Source organism: Podarcis gaigeae (genome assembly GCF_964106915.1).
Source record: "Podarcis gaigeae genome assembly, chromosome: 4".
NCBI lineage: Eukaryota > Metazoa > Chordata > Lepidosauria > Squamata > Lacertidae > Podarcis > Podarcis gaigeae.
This window is the reverse complement of record NC_139677.1, coordinates 65,303,739-65,318,626: the sequence shown is the minus strand read 5'-3', so window position 1 is coordinate 65,318,626 and position 14,888 is coordinate 65,303,739. Positions and strand designations below refer to the sequence as shown.

At 40.0% G+C, this 14,888-nt stretch overlaps 1 long non-coding RNA gene across 2 annotated transcripts in view; it reads left to right on the top strand.

Annotated features, from left to right (window-relative positions):
* Window positions 1-403: 403 nt before the first annotated feature.
* LOC310843868 overlaps window positions 404-14,888 on the top strand; it is a 40,612-nt gene continuing 26,127 nt past the window's right edge. For both annotated transcript variants that reach the window (XR_014563718.1, XR_014563719.1), the window contains exon 1: window positions 404-549. This is a non-coding gene — a long non-coding RNA (uncharacterized lncRNA). The remainder of the gene's footprint in view (window positions 550-14,888) is intronic.

Genomic DNA, 14,888 nt, shown 5'->3' with positions numbered 1-14,888 from the left:
GACTAAATGTTCTGAAGCAGATTTGCCAACTGCAGGGCTGAATATTCCTCGTTGAATAAGTGCCTGTTACAGATGGTAAAGCTCAGATGTTGTGTTAAAAGAGAAATAGGTTGCACATTAAGGCTGTGCTGAATTCTTGGGGTGGGCTTTTCTCTTTTTTCAAATGTTTGGCCTCCCACAAAACAAGCATTCTTCCCCCCTCCCCCCCCCACACCTTTTTTGTGGGTCGCAAGAGACCTTCGCAGAAACATTTGTAAGACCTGGTAGGGTGGATGAAGCTACCTTTTTTAACATTAACAAACTCTTCGCAGCCAGCTTCTAGCCAGACAATTCTTCTTCCTGGAATCATCATGTGACCATGCAGTGTCATGTGGCCCACCTAATCATTCCAGGAAGAGCTCCACGGCTGGAAGCTGATTGCAAATTAAGTGTGAGGCTTTCTGTACTGTAAAGAGTAGTTTCTTGCTGCATCCAATTAAGCTACTCCAGTTCTTTTGGCCAGAAGATTGAGAAGACCTATAGCTGAGTCTGTCCTTGATACCACTGTTGGTAATATATTTTTCATAATTATGAATATGGGCTAACCGTGTTTTTAGAGTTGAATAATTCGTTTCTTCTTTATACTTTGTGAAAAGCATAGGGTGTACCCTCTACTCTGGAGCTATTAGTGCCACCCTTATCGCATTGTTAGCAAAAACCCATTTCAAATTTGACAGCATTCCTCGTATATCTTCAGCAGAAAGATGTTCCCTCAGTATACATTAGCATTTTTTGTACATCTTCATAAACAAAACACTCATTCAGTGTTCCTCTGTTTTCTCCATATGGCCTGAGCAGAGAAAGTTTTGCTTGGCAATTATCTTGTTTTCCGAGTATTTTTCATAAGCGTTTGCCTTGGCATCCATCAGTTTTATGTGTATCTTCTTAGAAAGTAAGATGTCTGCTCAACATTCATTGACATACAGAACACAGTCTCATTACAGGACAAAGGATGAGCTATGCATAAAGTCAAATATCAAATTAGCATTACAGGAAGTTTTTGCTGTGCTCTGAATATATCATTAGTATAAGTAGTTAACAAAAAGTTCTTCACACAACCAGCAATTGTGATAGGTAATTAAGACGCTTATATTCTGCAGTCACGCACTGAGCTCCATTAATGCACTGTATCCTAGATATGCCCTATTCCAGCATATGAGATATGAAGCTGCCTTATATTGACTCACTCCATTGGTCATCTCACTCAGTAATATTTGATCTCATTGGCGGCAACTCTCCAGGGGCTCATACAGGGATTGAAATGAAAGGGGTTTTTAAGTTTTGAAATTGGTAATTAATCACTGAAATTTTAAGCGGTTCAAAATGATTCAAAATGGTGTCCAGTTGTATCCAAAGATATATGGAAACCTGCTCAGGAACAGTCAGGCAAATTTTGGTTAGAATATCTTAAGAGGTGTCCAAATGCATAGTGAACAAATAACTTTCCAAAATACATTATAGATTATACTGTATCTGGCTAATTTGTAATTACAATCAAACCTCAGTTGTCAAACATAATCCATTCCGGAAGCCTATTTGGCTTCTGAAATGTTCGACAACCGAGAAAAGGCTTCCTGTATTCAAGCGGAAGCCTCATCGGACGTTCAGCTTCCTAAAAACATTTGAAAACCAGAGCATATACTTCCGGGTTTTTGGAGTTCAGGAGCTGAAACGTTTGAAAACAGAGCCGTTCGGGAGCCGAGGTTTGACTGTATATAGTTTTAATGTTTATTATTTAGCAACTTTTTTATTAGTGTTTATTTTTTAATTATTTTTATTAGTGTGGTTATCTTGGAAGACAGTTGTTTTAAAGGGCAGCTTAGAAATATTTGAAATAAAACAAACCGAACAAGCACCTGCCAAGTTTCAAATGGCAGCATATTTACAGCAGCACTATAAATTATCTTCTGATCTATGGAATGGTGTTACTGTCTTGGGGCGAGGGACAAATTAGAATACACTGCAGTCAGTTCTAGCAGTATGGAATATCCTGTTATCTTTGGATTTAGGACAAGCCCTCCACAAATGACAATATGATCCAACTTTACCATAATGTTTTTTATAGAACTTTGGACTGTTTACAAATATAATGTAACCCTATTATGTGTCAAATACCAATGCCCAAAACCCTTAAAAGGTAATCCTTTGATGTTAACCTAGGACAATTGGAAGATGAAATTGCAGGCTGCATTTCTGGGTCAAGATTAGAGCCAATATAGGCTGTCTTTTTAATATAAATTGGATCTTTGGCCCAGACATAGGAGCCCCATAACTTAGCGTAGAAACGGCACTTTTAAAAAATGGTACATTTGCTTGCAATAAGATTTTCCGAGTTATAGCTATAATCTCTATATCAATATATCTATAATCTAGCTATAATGAAGTAAATGTTGTATTTGGAAGGATCAGGGGTTTTTACCCTTGCCAGATTTAAATTATAGTTTCTGTTACAAAAAACAATCCAAAAATGGAATCTTGTCAAATTTTTGTGCCTGAGTTCTGTTTACAGATACATAATTTAGAGACATAATTTAGAGTTTACGAACTTAATCCATTCCAGAAGTCCGTTCTTAAACCAAAACCATTCTTAAACCGAGGCATGCTTTCCCTAATGAGGCCTCTCACTGCTGGTGCCCTTCCACCATTCGGATTCTGTTCTTAGACTGAGATAATGTTTGTGAACCGGGACACAACCTCCGGTTTTACGGAGTCCATAAACCGAATCGTTCGTAAACAAGACAGTTCTTAAACCGAGGTACCACTGTATAGTGTATTGCTAAATGCCACATAATCTGGCAGTATTTAACCCAGATTCCAAATCCACAAATGCCAAAATATCAGTTGGTTTTCACTGATTATTTTAGGGGCTGTTTATTCTGTATTACATTTGACTCCCACACCTCTGGAGGTCGCATGGCTTCCTCTGATGATGCTCTCATAATGTTGAAACACTGAGAGGAATCAGATGTGGGGTGATGCCCAGTTGTAGTCATACTCAGAGTAGACCTACGGAATTAATAACTCATCTACTGATTTCAGTGGGTCTACTCTGAGAACGATTTAGTTATATATTAACTCATAGGTACTTCCCACACTTAGGACCACCATGAGTTGGTGGTCTACATGAGTTGGTGCCACTCATGTAGCTGCAAAACTGATTGCTCTCAAGTGACCTTGGAATTCTTATACTACCAGAACACCATGGGATGCAGACCTACTACAGCATCTCTCACATTGCGGACTTAATATACAAATGGGCTCTTCATTGTCTTACGTTTCTAATCCGTATAACAAGAACTAAGGGATAAGTATCACTTTGTGGACTTTCAACTTTGCTACTGAGCTTAATATCCTTATTCTTAATTAGGCTTGTTCTAATTGAGAAAATAGAAATTTTCAGATCAAATTATAAATGCGGTATATTCATTAATACATACATACAGGACAAATGTTTGGCAAACTAAACATTTGTCCTGTATTTATGTATTAATGAATATAACAAGTTTATAATTTGATCTGAACATTTTTGCTTGTCGAGCAGAGATTTTAACATAATTCTCTGGTTTATCTTATGCCAAATTTGATTACATCCCTTGAACATTAGTTTCAGAAGGCTCACTGGTCCAGGAGATGGCTAATTAAATACGTTTGACACTTGTTCAGATAAAATGTGAATTTCATGTTCTTTTTTTGTATTTTAGGAGCATCTTATGCCCCTTTGTTTATATTTTTGTATACAGCAAGAAGTTCATTTTGTAACATGAACTCAGCACAAGTTGGGGGGAGAGGAAGGAAGACAACCTTTGCATTATTATTAAGCACCATTTGGTTTTCTAAGATTAGCACCCTGATCCAAGCAATGCAGACAAACCCTTATAACCATCATTCAGCTTCTTAGAAAGGGCCCTCTGCAATGACACTGTCTATTATAGCCTCACAGCACAAACACATCTTGTTGGCCAATATTTCTCCCTCAGTTAATGTGAACAACTGCTTCTGAAAAGATCACAGTCATAATAGATGCTCACTAGTAAGTCGGAAGGCATGTTCAGCTATGAATATGCAAACAGAAAACAGCAGGGGACTGCACACAAATATAGCGACTCAGAGGAGAAACTGTGAAATTCAGGATCTGGCAGAGTAACTGATAAACAATGTGACATAAATTTACACTGTAAGAAAGTAGAAAAACTGGAATTTTAATGAATTATACTTTCCCAATCCACTTACATGTACACAAAGTCTGGAATTGTCCAATAATATGCATGGAATATTTTTTACCATGCTGACTATCTAGGTGGCTTCAGATATGTTTTTCTTCTTGAAATTTACCTCTGGTCCATGTCATATTACTGTGTTACTGAAATCATTTTCTCCAGGACTTCAGGCAATTTGCACGTATGTGTGGTTGTATATGTGATAATATAGATATATGTGTGTATGTGTATGTGTTCACCATTATTTATTCAATTAATATTGAAAATAAGTTGCAGTGGGCAATGAAAAGCTGTGTTAACTTTTAATTAGCATGTATATGGTGCTTTAGAAAGTCTCAGGAATTTATAGCCCTGTAAAGTAGGGCTACAGATACAAGGTTGAAGCTGACAGGTTGTGAAGAGCTATCACTAGTAGGTTCATATCTGAAGCAGAATTTGAACTGGTAGCTTCCATGCTTACGTCTCAGTTATTTGAGGAAACTGAATGCAACAGTTGTTTTCTCATTCTCAATGGTATTTTGGTAGGGCAGAGTGAAGACATGTAGTTCGGTTTTGTTTCTGAATTATGAAGCATTTTTGGGCGCGGAAACTGAAAGACTAAGAGAACGTATGAGTCAAATATAAGGGTACAGAATATCGAATTGCCCACAACCTTTTGCTTTCTAGGTTAGACATAGCTCTGCTCAAGTATATGGGCCATCTGTCCATCTATGTATTAACATAAGATGCAGATTTTTGTAAGCGACTCCTGTTCCAGAGATTCCATTTCTACAAATGGGAGTGAGTGTTTAGTGGTTCCACTCAACAAAGATGATAAAAATCAGTTTCAAACTGATTCCTAATTTTGATTTAATAATGTGTGCACATAATTGCAGCATTAATTCTGATTGTTCACTCCAGTGTTTTTTAAGTTTAGAAGGGCCATTAGACACTTCCCTTCATTTGTTAGAAATCTCTCATTAAAGCAAGGCATGGTGTCATTATTACTGCCTCTGCAGCCTGCAGTAAGTGTTACAAAGTGCCCTCCACATTTAAAATGTGATGAATTACACCTATCAGGTCAGGTAACATGCTATAACTGCTCTAATTCACTTTGCAGCCTACAAGTCCAGTGCCAGTTCAGAATTTCTGCAGAACCCAGTAAATCAAGCAGAAATCTCTGTACAAGATAAAACAGTCTAGGGATATAAATCTGGTGAAATGTGTGTCTAAAAAGTGACTTTGTAAAAAAAATAACCCCTTCATTCTCAATTTTTGAGATCAAATATGTTTTATTTTCAAGCAGAATTTATACCTGTTTGGATTTGGAGCTGTAATATGCAATGCAGCTTAATACTCATAACTTTGTAACTAACTGTAACTTAGGGCAATGCCTACTAGTTGCCATTTTGGGGAAGATGATAAGTTACTAGAGCTATGTGTTCTCACACTTGTAGTCATCTAAGGGAATGATGCTTCCTGGGTTTAATTTAGAAAATATAAGTTACTGTCTTATCTTTACCAATAGATAGGGGAAGCCTGGAAAAGTGAAGCTTTGTGTGTTCCTGCCTTTAGGACTTGAAAGCATTTCAATTTGCCATATTAGATTTCAGTATTGACGACTGATCTGGTGGTTATAATGTTGACTTTAGAGCCATTCAGGGATGTGAGACCAGATAGGTTGGTAATTTTAACAGACACTTTCTAAGGACTGTTGGCTGCAGAATGGAATATGGTCCCTTTATACTTAGTGGTCCTTTGGATCCAGTTTTGTTGGATTCCAGCCCATGAGGAAATTCAAAGTAATGAGATAGCAGATAAGGCCATCAAGGATACTTCGGGCCAGAAATAAAGTGATGTTAAATTGCCTTGGTCTTCCCAATGTTGAGATAACCAGGGGCTTAACAGTGATTGGCAAAGATGTTTGAAAATGGCTGTCAGCCGTAGAGGTGTGTATTCCTTTTGTCCAAATTTTGGAGAATTTTTGTTTTTTTAATCAGCTGATGGAGGTGAGATAAGTTGGCCTGTTGAGGTTTTGACAGTGCACTGTGCTCTTTGGAGTACCGTAATTTGTCTAACATATATTGGGAGAACTGATTCTGGCCTTAGTGAACTATGTTCAGTGGAGTAAACGGCTATGCATATTTTCTAGGATTGTACAGGAATGAGGGAATTTCTCCTTTGCACAATGAATGAGTTGGGTGTTGTGATTTCATCAGCAGATAATTCCTTTTAGGATAAAAAAAATACCTTTGGGGTTCAGTGTTGGCAGTTCTGTGGACCTTCTTGCAGGTTAACAGAATTTATGACAGACATTAACTGAGAAGCATAGAAACGGGGAGGAATGGCTGCTGTTACCTAAATGGCTGAACCAGTGAGTACATGCCCTAGGCTCCTGTGAGGTGTCGTGAGGCATCTCCAACTGGGAAACTAGTGAATGGCACTGCTGGTGTCTGCTTGTTCTAGTACCTTAGGAGCATAAGAGAAGCCCTGTTGGTTCAGCTGAAAGGCCAGTCTAGTCCATCATTGTGTTCACATAGTGACAACAAATATGCCTAAGTAGGAAACCCACAATTAGGGCATGAATGCAACAGTGCTCTCCCAGCTTGTGATTTCTAGCAACTGGCATTTAGAAGCAGAGGGCCTTCTCGGTAGTAGCGCCTGCCCTGTGGAATGCCCTCCCATCAGATGTCAAAGAAATAAACAACTATCTGACTTTTAGAAGACATCTGAAGGCATCCCTGTTTAGGGAACTTTTTAATGTCTGATGTGCTACAATCTTTATATGTGCTGTAAGCTGCACAGAGGGGCTGGGTATAAATAATAAAATTATTATTATTACTGCCTCAGACTGTGGAGGTGGAACATAGCTTTTGTGGCCAGTAGCATTTAATACCTTTGCAAATGAAAACACAGGAGCATCATAAGTTCTTTCACACACTTTCTGGAGTCAGGCCATGCCTATTGCAGTGGAAGAAAGTATTTGCACCAAGGCAGGGAATTCTTTTACATACAGAAATTTCTGTAAAAGTGGTGCAAGAATAAAGGTAACTAATTAGTCTAATCTACTTCCATCCTTTTAAGGCAGGCTTCCTCAGCCTCAGCCCTCCAGATGTTTTTGGCCTACAACTCCCATGATCCCTAGCTAGCAGGACCAGTGGTCAGGGATGATGGGAATTGTAGGCTCAAAACATCTGGAGGGCCGAGATTGAGGAAGCCTGTTTTAAGGCATATGTATGGGTAAAATTTCAGTGACAACATCAAAGAGCCTACATATTTTATGAGCTAACATTTTTATCTTAAAGTTCAGAAATTTCATAAAGATGCTATTTTTGGCCTGTGCTAACTATTAAAATATTCAAATTTTGTGCACAGTTTGCAACCTTGTACAGCTGAAGCTGTATGGGAGTAAATGAAGGGTGCAGATGCGCTTCATAACAGAGAGATGGTATGAATAATCAGCAGTACACAAAACGCATAGTAGATTTACAGGGGTGGGATGGGGGGGGGGAGTGGGAGAAAGACATTGAATAAAAATGACAACTCCTAATTTTGATGTTTAATGCAATAAAAAGGTACTTCATTTCTCCCCCAAAAGATGCTTTCTTGAGGGGGAAAAGTTCCTTTGTTGCTAATTATAAATTTAAAGGAACTTTTTCCTGTCAAAAATTGAACTATAATTCTCTGCAGGAGTTCCTAACTATTTAGCATAAATGTCACTCCAGGCTCTTTCTGAATTATTGGTATACTTATTCCCTTGAAAGATTTTTGAAATGACATCTTTTAAAATTCCTTAAATGGTGCCTTTTTAGTTTTTTAAGAACTTGCTATTTAAAAATATTTTAATGGAATAAACATTCCAATAGTTTGAATCTGTTTTCAATTGAAAAGCACAAGTTTAAAAACTATAAATAAACAAAATATTCTATCCTGTCTCCTACCTGGTGACGAATGCGAACTCAGGTGATGATTTTTCCGGAAAGCTTTAATGCTGAGATTAGTGCAATACATATGCAAAACACTAATTAAAAGCACAGCAGGCAATACATATATGTGCTCAAAAGCACACTTATGCTAAGGCACAGCAAGTAATATGGCTACTCAAGCAATGGTGTTGATCTAAGATGTGCTCCTGGCATTTCTCGTATAAAGAAATTGGGTGGGCACAACTTAGCGCAGCAAGCAGTTTTGTTCCTTTGCAAGCCATCTAGCATTCTGCCTTGAAGGCTGGACCTTCTCTACCTCTTCATGTCTCTGCTGGTTTCTCCAGGATCTAGGTGAAGAGGAAGTATGGCCATCTGTCATGGGTGCGTTAGTTGAGATTCCTGCATTGCAGGGAGCTGGACTAGATGACCCATGGTGTCCCTTTCAACCATGGGTGTAGTCAAGAGGGGGCAGCTGCCGCCCCTAAATCAATAAAAATACATAGCTAACTGAGGTTCTCCCCCCCCCCCCAACAAAAATCCTGGCTATGCCCATGCTTTCAACTCTATAATTTTATGAGTCTATGATTCTAAGCTGTTACTAAAGTAATAGCCTCTTCTCTATACTTGCTCTGGTTTATTTTTCACATCTACAGTATGTCTCACTCTTTCTGTTAGAGATTCAGGTGACATAAATAGGGACTCTCCAGGTTAGCTTGGGGAGCTGTAAGTAGCTCAGGTGAGCAGGGGTTCTTGGCAAGTAGGGGTTCAGACCCAAATCTCTTGTCTACAACTCGCAGGCTGTAACCACTGTGCAAGGCTTTGTCAAGCTGGTGCTCTCTAGATGTTTGGGATGGCAAGTCCCATCAGACCCGACTGATCCCAAACACTTGGAGGGCATCAGGTTGCTGTTGGAAGCTGTACACTATTCTATTCTCAGTTGCTTTGTAGTTCCGTGAGTCAGATTTAAGTTTGACTTTGCTGATATGGCAAAGGCCTTATTTCCGTGCCGTTCCCTTAAACATAGCACCAGGAGGAAGCCTTTCATGTAGGAGAAGCCAGTTTTACAAACCAAGCCAGGAACAGGTGTTTTGCAAAAAAATAAAATAAAACTAAACCCTACTTCAACTTTTTCAATATGTTTGAGAATCATGATCCTGTGAAACATTTTTAATAGAAATACTGTAGGGGAGAGGAACGGCACAGCAGAAAGGCACAAGTTAATCAAAACTCTCAGATGAAAAGTTACTGATCCTAAAAAAAAAAAGTCTAGTAACTTCTAGTTTTTCTCTGATCCGTGTGTGACTTTTCTATTTAATTTGCTTAAGCTTGGCAAAGGTGGACAAGGAAGAAAGGTTTTATGAGAGAGATTATTTTACGGCGACACAACCAGATTGAGTCATTTGGAAAGCTTTAGCTTTACACTGTGGAAGTATTTCTGCCTTGGATTTAGCTGCAGAGAAGGCAGCTATGTACGGTAACTTTTTTGTCGTCTTTTAATAGAAACGGAACCGTTTAGCACAATCTAGAAGACAAGGCACAAGCTGCGCCATCAGCTGTTCCTTGTTCTGTGCAGTCCAAAATTCTGTTCTTGCAGTGGCCAGCCAAATACCTATAGGGAAGCCTGCGTGCAGGAGAATGAGCTTAGTAGCACTCTCCCGCTTATGGTCTCCAGCAACTGGTATTCAGAGACACAATGACTCTGATATGGCAGGCAGTACATGGCCCTTGTGGCTAGTAGCCACTAATATCCTCCATGAATTGGTCTAATTGGTCTAATCCCCTTTTAAAGCCGTCCACGACCATCTTGTGGCTGCGAATTCCATAGTTTAGTAATGCAGTATGTATTGGTCTGTTCTGAGTGAGCAAATTTTCTACCCACTTGTTTCACACCGTAATTGTATACACTTCTGTTATGCCCCCCCCCCCAAAAAAAACCCCCACACACCAATAAATCTATAAACATTTCCTAATAGAAGAATTGCTTTAGCCACTTGATCAATAGGGGAATAATTAATGTATTACACTTCTGGGAATGGAATGAGGAGGCAAATTGTAGAGGTAACTAGCCAAGGGCCACTTTGTACAATTAAAACAGAAAAATAATTCTCAAGTGATGTTCCAGAGCATACTTGTAGTTCTTGTGAAAAAACCTACCACTAAGTCACATGAGAAATAAATCAGTTAACACTGAGTGCTTCTCTGCCATCCCACAGAGAAACCAACCCTTCCTGGGTTATTTTTCAACTCAGCTTCTCTGTACGGATGCTCATCATTCTTCGACGCAGCTCAAATCAGGTGTACAGTGGTACCTCGGGTTACAGACGCTTCAGGTTACAGACACTTCAGGTTACAGACTCTGCTAACCCGGAAATAGTACTTCGGGTTAAGAACTTTGCTTCAGGATGAGAACAGAAATCGCACGGCAGTGGCTTGGCGGCAGCAGGAGGCCCCATTAGCTAAAGTGGTACCTCAGTTTAAGAACAGTTTCAGGTTAAGAATGGACCTCCGGAACGAATTAAGTTCTTAACCCGAGGTACCACTGTACTTGAATTGTTCAATCACTCATGCTGCAGAGGCATTACCTGCTTTCAAAGCAGAAGTGACATGTCTGGTGGGGAGGAGCCACTACATTACATTCCTGGCAGGCAGGTTGCTTACTGAAAGGGGGAGGGGATGTCTGTGGGGAGGAAGTGTGCTTTGGGGACCAATCTGCTGGTGTGTTTTCACCACTCTGACCTCCCTGCCACCTCATCCCTTCCCCTCGCACCCCCAATAAGCAACAGCAACCTATCTGCTGGGAAGCTAGGTTGAACTACTATCTCATTCGGTGAACTACTTCTGCTCCAAAGGCACATCCTCCCTAGCAGTGTTGTTTGGTCATTTTGTTCTCTGGCATGAAGCCAGAATTGCACCCCCCCTCCTGCTACAGCCAATATTACTCCACCATTCAGATGTCCACTCTTTCTCCATGTGTTTAGCTTATGTATCAGCATCAGCTGAATTAATTAGATTGAGTTGTAAAACATTTCTTGGACTATAGTACTGCAGACTGTGTTGTATGTGTGCTGCACATTTAACTATCCCTCTATTATTAAATATAATGCTTCTAGTACCTCTTCTTCTTCCTCCTCCTCCTTCTCCTCCACCTTATTATTGTTATTTCTGTCCCTCCTTCCTCCTGAAGGAGCCCAGGGCAGCAATTTACAAAATAATGAAACAATTAAAAATGAAAAAAACCAACAACAACAAGCCCTGAATGTGGGGTTTTTTAACCAATGGAATGAATTAATTTTGTCCTCTTAAAGTTCAGATAACGCTACTTTGTTACATCTGCAATTTTTCATATTTTATTCGTTGCCTGATAAAATTTAATTAGGTTTTATTACCTTGTGTAGTGATCAAATGCTTCTTTAGGCTTGCATGTTACTGATTAGAAATACAGTGTAAATGAGCCGTTAACTGACGCTAAAGAACTGCTGTGATGAATTTGACCAGAGCTGCACTTACTTTTATTTATTATTATTTATTGAATTTATATACCACCCTGTACCCGAAGGTCTCAGGGCGGTTCACAGAATAAAATCAAAATACAAAACTACAAAATTAATAATCAAAATAAAAACAACCCAATAACCCGCCCCCAAATAAAAAACAACCTCACATTTTAAAGGGCATAGGATGTCAATCAAATCAACTAAAGGCCTGGTTAAAAAGGAACATTTTTGCCTGGTGCCTAAAGGTGTATAATGAAGGCGCCAGGAGAACTTCCCTGGGGAGAGCATTCCACTTACTTGGTTGTTACTCTTTCTTGCCACCTTTTGCTGTTTGTTACTTTGTGCTGGCTTATTATTCCAGTCTGAAGTAAACCAAGAGTCTTGCTTAATATTGTTAAAAATAGTAGACTACTCTTCATTTAGAAAAGAGAGCATCCTTTATCACAAGTCCATTTATATATATATATATATATATATATATATATATATATATATATATTTGCTTTCGTAGATTTTCACGGGTACAGGAATGCAGGTTTTGGTGTCCTCGGGTGTCTTCCCGTGTAAAAGTTGGGGTGTCTAGGCGACGTTTCGACGAGGTCTCACTCGTCATCTTCAGGCTGGTGCTTTCGGCTTCTTGTTACTGGAACAGAGCGGGATCTCAATGTTTGAGTTCCTATAAATACTGTAGAGGGGGTGTGGTGTCTAGCCTCCAATGTTCTGGGCAGAGAGGAAGTTCCCAGGCTAGTGTGCCTTTTCTTCTTTTGTTCCTTAATTACTTGAGAGATACCTTGAGTGATTTCTTGAGTGATATCCTGAGTACCACTTAGGTGGGTCATTAGGTGTGGATTAGTTGCTAAAGTCTTTGTGTCTTGACCTCTTGAACTTTGTGAAGAGTTTTCCTGAGAAGATGGCTGTATTGCACTTAGTTGTGCTTTGGCTTGGCTTCGTGTATAGGGGCGAGCTGTGGTTTTGTGGCTTGTGTCAGCCAGATCTGTGTAGGGATTGCAGGGGGGTGCAGCATCCGGAGGTGCCACCATGGATTGGCTACTGGATGGTGTCAGTAATTCATCTGTGGAGAGGGTCTGGGTTTGGGTCTGGTGTGGTTGATTGGTGTTGGCGTTCTGTGTGCCTCTGGATCTGGTGTCAGTTTTTGTGGGGAGGGCTAATTTCCAGATGTCTGGCAAGCGGGATGTGTCGTCACGCTTGTTCATGTTGTGAGGGTGTTTCTCTATCTCGATGGCTTCCATGATTATTCTCTTGTGGTGATGTTCCGTGTTAAAGAGCAATTTGGAATCTGCAAAATTAATTTCGTGTCCTGTTTCTTTCATGTGTTGGAAAAGAGAGGAAGTTTTTTCTTCTTTTTTGACGGCATTCTTGTGTTCTGCGATACGTGCATTTATTCGTCTGTTTGTTTGTCCAATGTACGTGGCTGGGCAGACTTTGCAGGGTATTTCATAGATCCCTTGGTTTTCCAACTGGATTTTATCCTTGGGGTTTCTGAGGATATTGGCTATTTTTTGGTTGGTGCAAAAGGCTGTTTTGATATTGTGTTTATGGAGGATTTTGCTAATTTTATCTGTAGTGCCCTTGATATAAGGAAGGAGGGCCATGCCATTGTTTTCTTCTGTGTCTTGGTTTTTGGGGGGTGTTTCCTTTTGGATTAGCTTCGTAATCCTGTTTTGCTGGTATCCATTGGCAATTAACACATTTGAGAGATTCTGTAACTCAGTTGTCAAGTGGTCTTTGTCAGCCAGGCGTTTGGTTCTGGAGATGAGAGTCTTGGCTACGGAGTTTATTTGTGCAGGGTGGTGGTGTGATTGTGCATGTAAGTAGCGGTTGGTGTGTGTTTTTTTCTGGTAGATAGTGTGTCCTAGGGAGCCATCAGGTTTTTTGTAGATTAGGACGTCAAGGAAGGGAAGTTGGTTGTTGGCTTCTATTTCCATAGTGAATTGTATTTTGGGGTGTAAGTTGTTGAGATGTGTGAGGAAGCTATCCAGTTTTTCCTTCCCGTGTGGCCAAATTACAAAGGTGTCGTCAACATATCTGAGCCAAAGTTTGGGTTTGTGTTCTGACTTGTCTAAAGCATTGGTTTCAAAGTGTTCCATGTACAGGTTTGCGATGACCGGTGAGAGGGGTGATCCCATAGGTGCTCCTTCTATCTGTTTGCATCTTTGTCCATTGTGGATGAAGTACGTGTTGGTTAGGCAGTGGTTGGTCAGGTCCAAGATGTATTCGGGGGGATTGTATTTGTTTTGAATAGCTGTCAAGGCTTCATTAATGGGCACTTGTGTGAAGAGAGATACAACATCGAAGCTCACAAGTAGGTCATTAGGATGTAGGTTTGCTTCTTTATTGTTTCTATGAACTGGAAGGAGTTTGGTACGTGTGAAGAGATGGATTCTGCACCTATGGGATCACCCCTCTCACCGGTCATCGCAAACCTGTACATGGAACACTTTGAAACCAATGCTTTAGACAAGTCAGAACACAAACCCAAACTTTGGCTCAGATATGTTGACGACACCTTTGTAATTTGGCCACACGGGAAGGAAAAACTGGATAGCTTCCTCACACATCTCAACAACTTACACCCCAAAATACAATTCACTATGGAAATAGAAGCCAACAACCAACTTCCCTTCCTTGACGTCCTAATCTACAAAAAACCTGATGGCTCCCTAGGACACACTATCTACCAGAAAAAAACACACACCAACCGCTACTTACATGCACAATCACACCACCACCCTGCACAAATAAACTCCGTAGCCAAGACTCTCATCTCCAGAACCAAACGCCTGGCTGACAAAGACCACTTGACAACTGAGTTACAGAATCTCTCAAATGTGTTAATTGCCAATGGATACCAGCAAAACAGGATTACGAAGCTAATCCAAAAGGAAACACCCCCCAAAAACCAAGACACAGAAGAAAACAATGGCATGGCCCTCCTTCCTTATATCAAGGGCACTACAGATAAAATTAGCAAAATCCTCCATAAACACAATATCAAAACAGCCTTTTGCACCAACCAAAAAATAGCCAATATCCTCAGAAACCCCAAGGATAAAATCCAGTTGGAAAACCAAGGGATCTATGAAATACCCTGCAAAGTCTGCCCAGCCACGTACATTGGACAAACAAACAGACGAATAAATGCACGTATCGCAGAACACAAGAATGCCGTCAAAAAAGAAGAAAAAACTTCCTCTCTTTTCCAACACATGAAA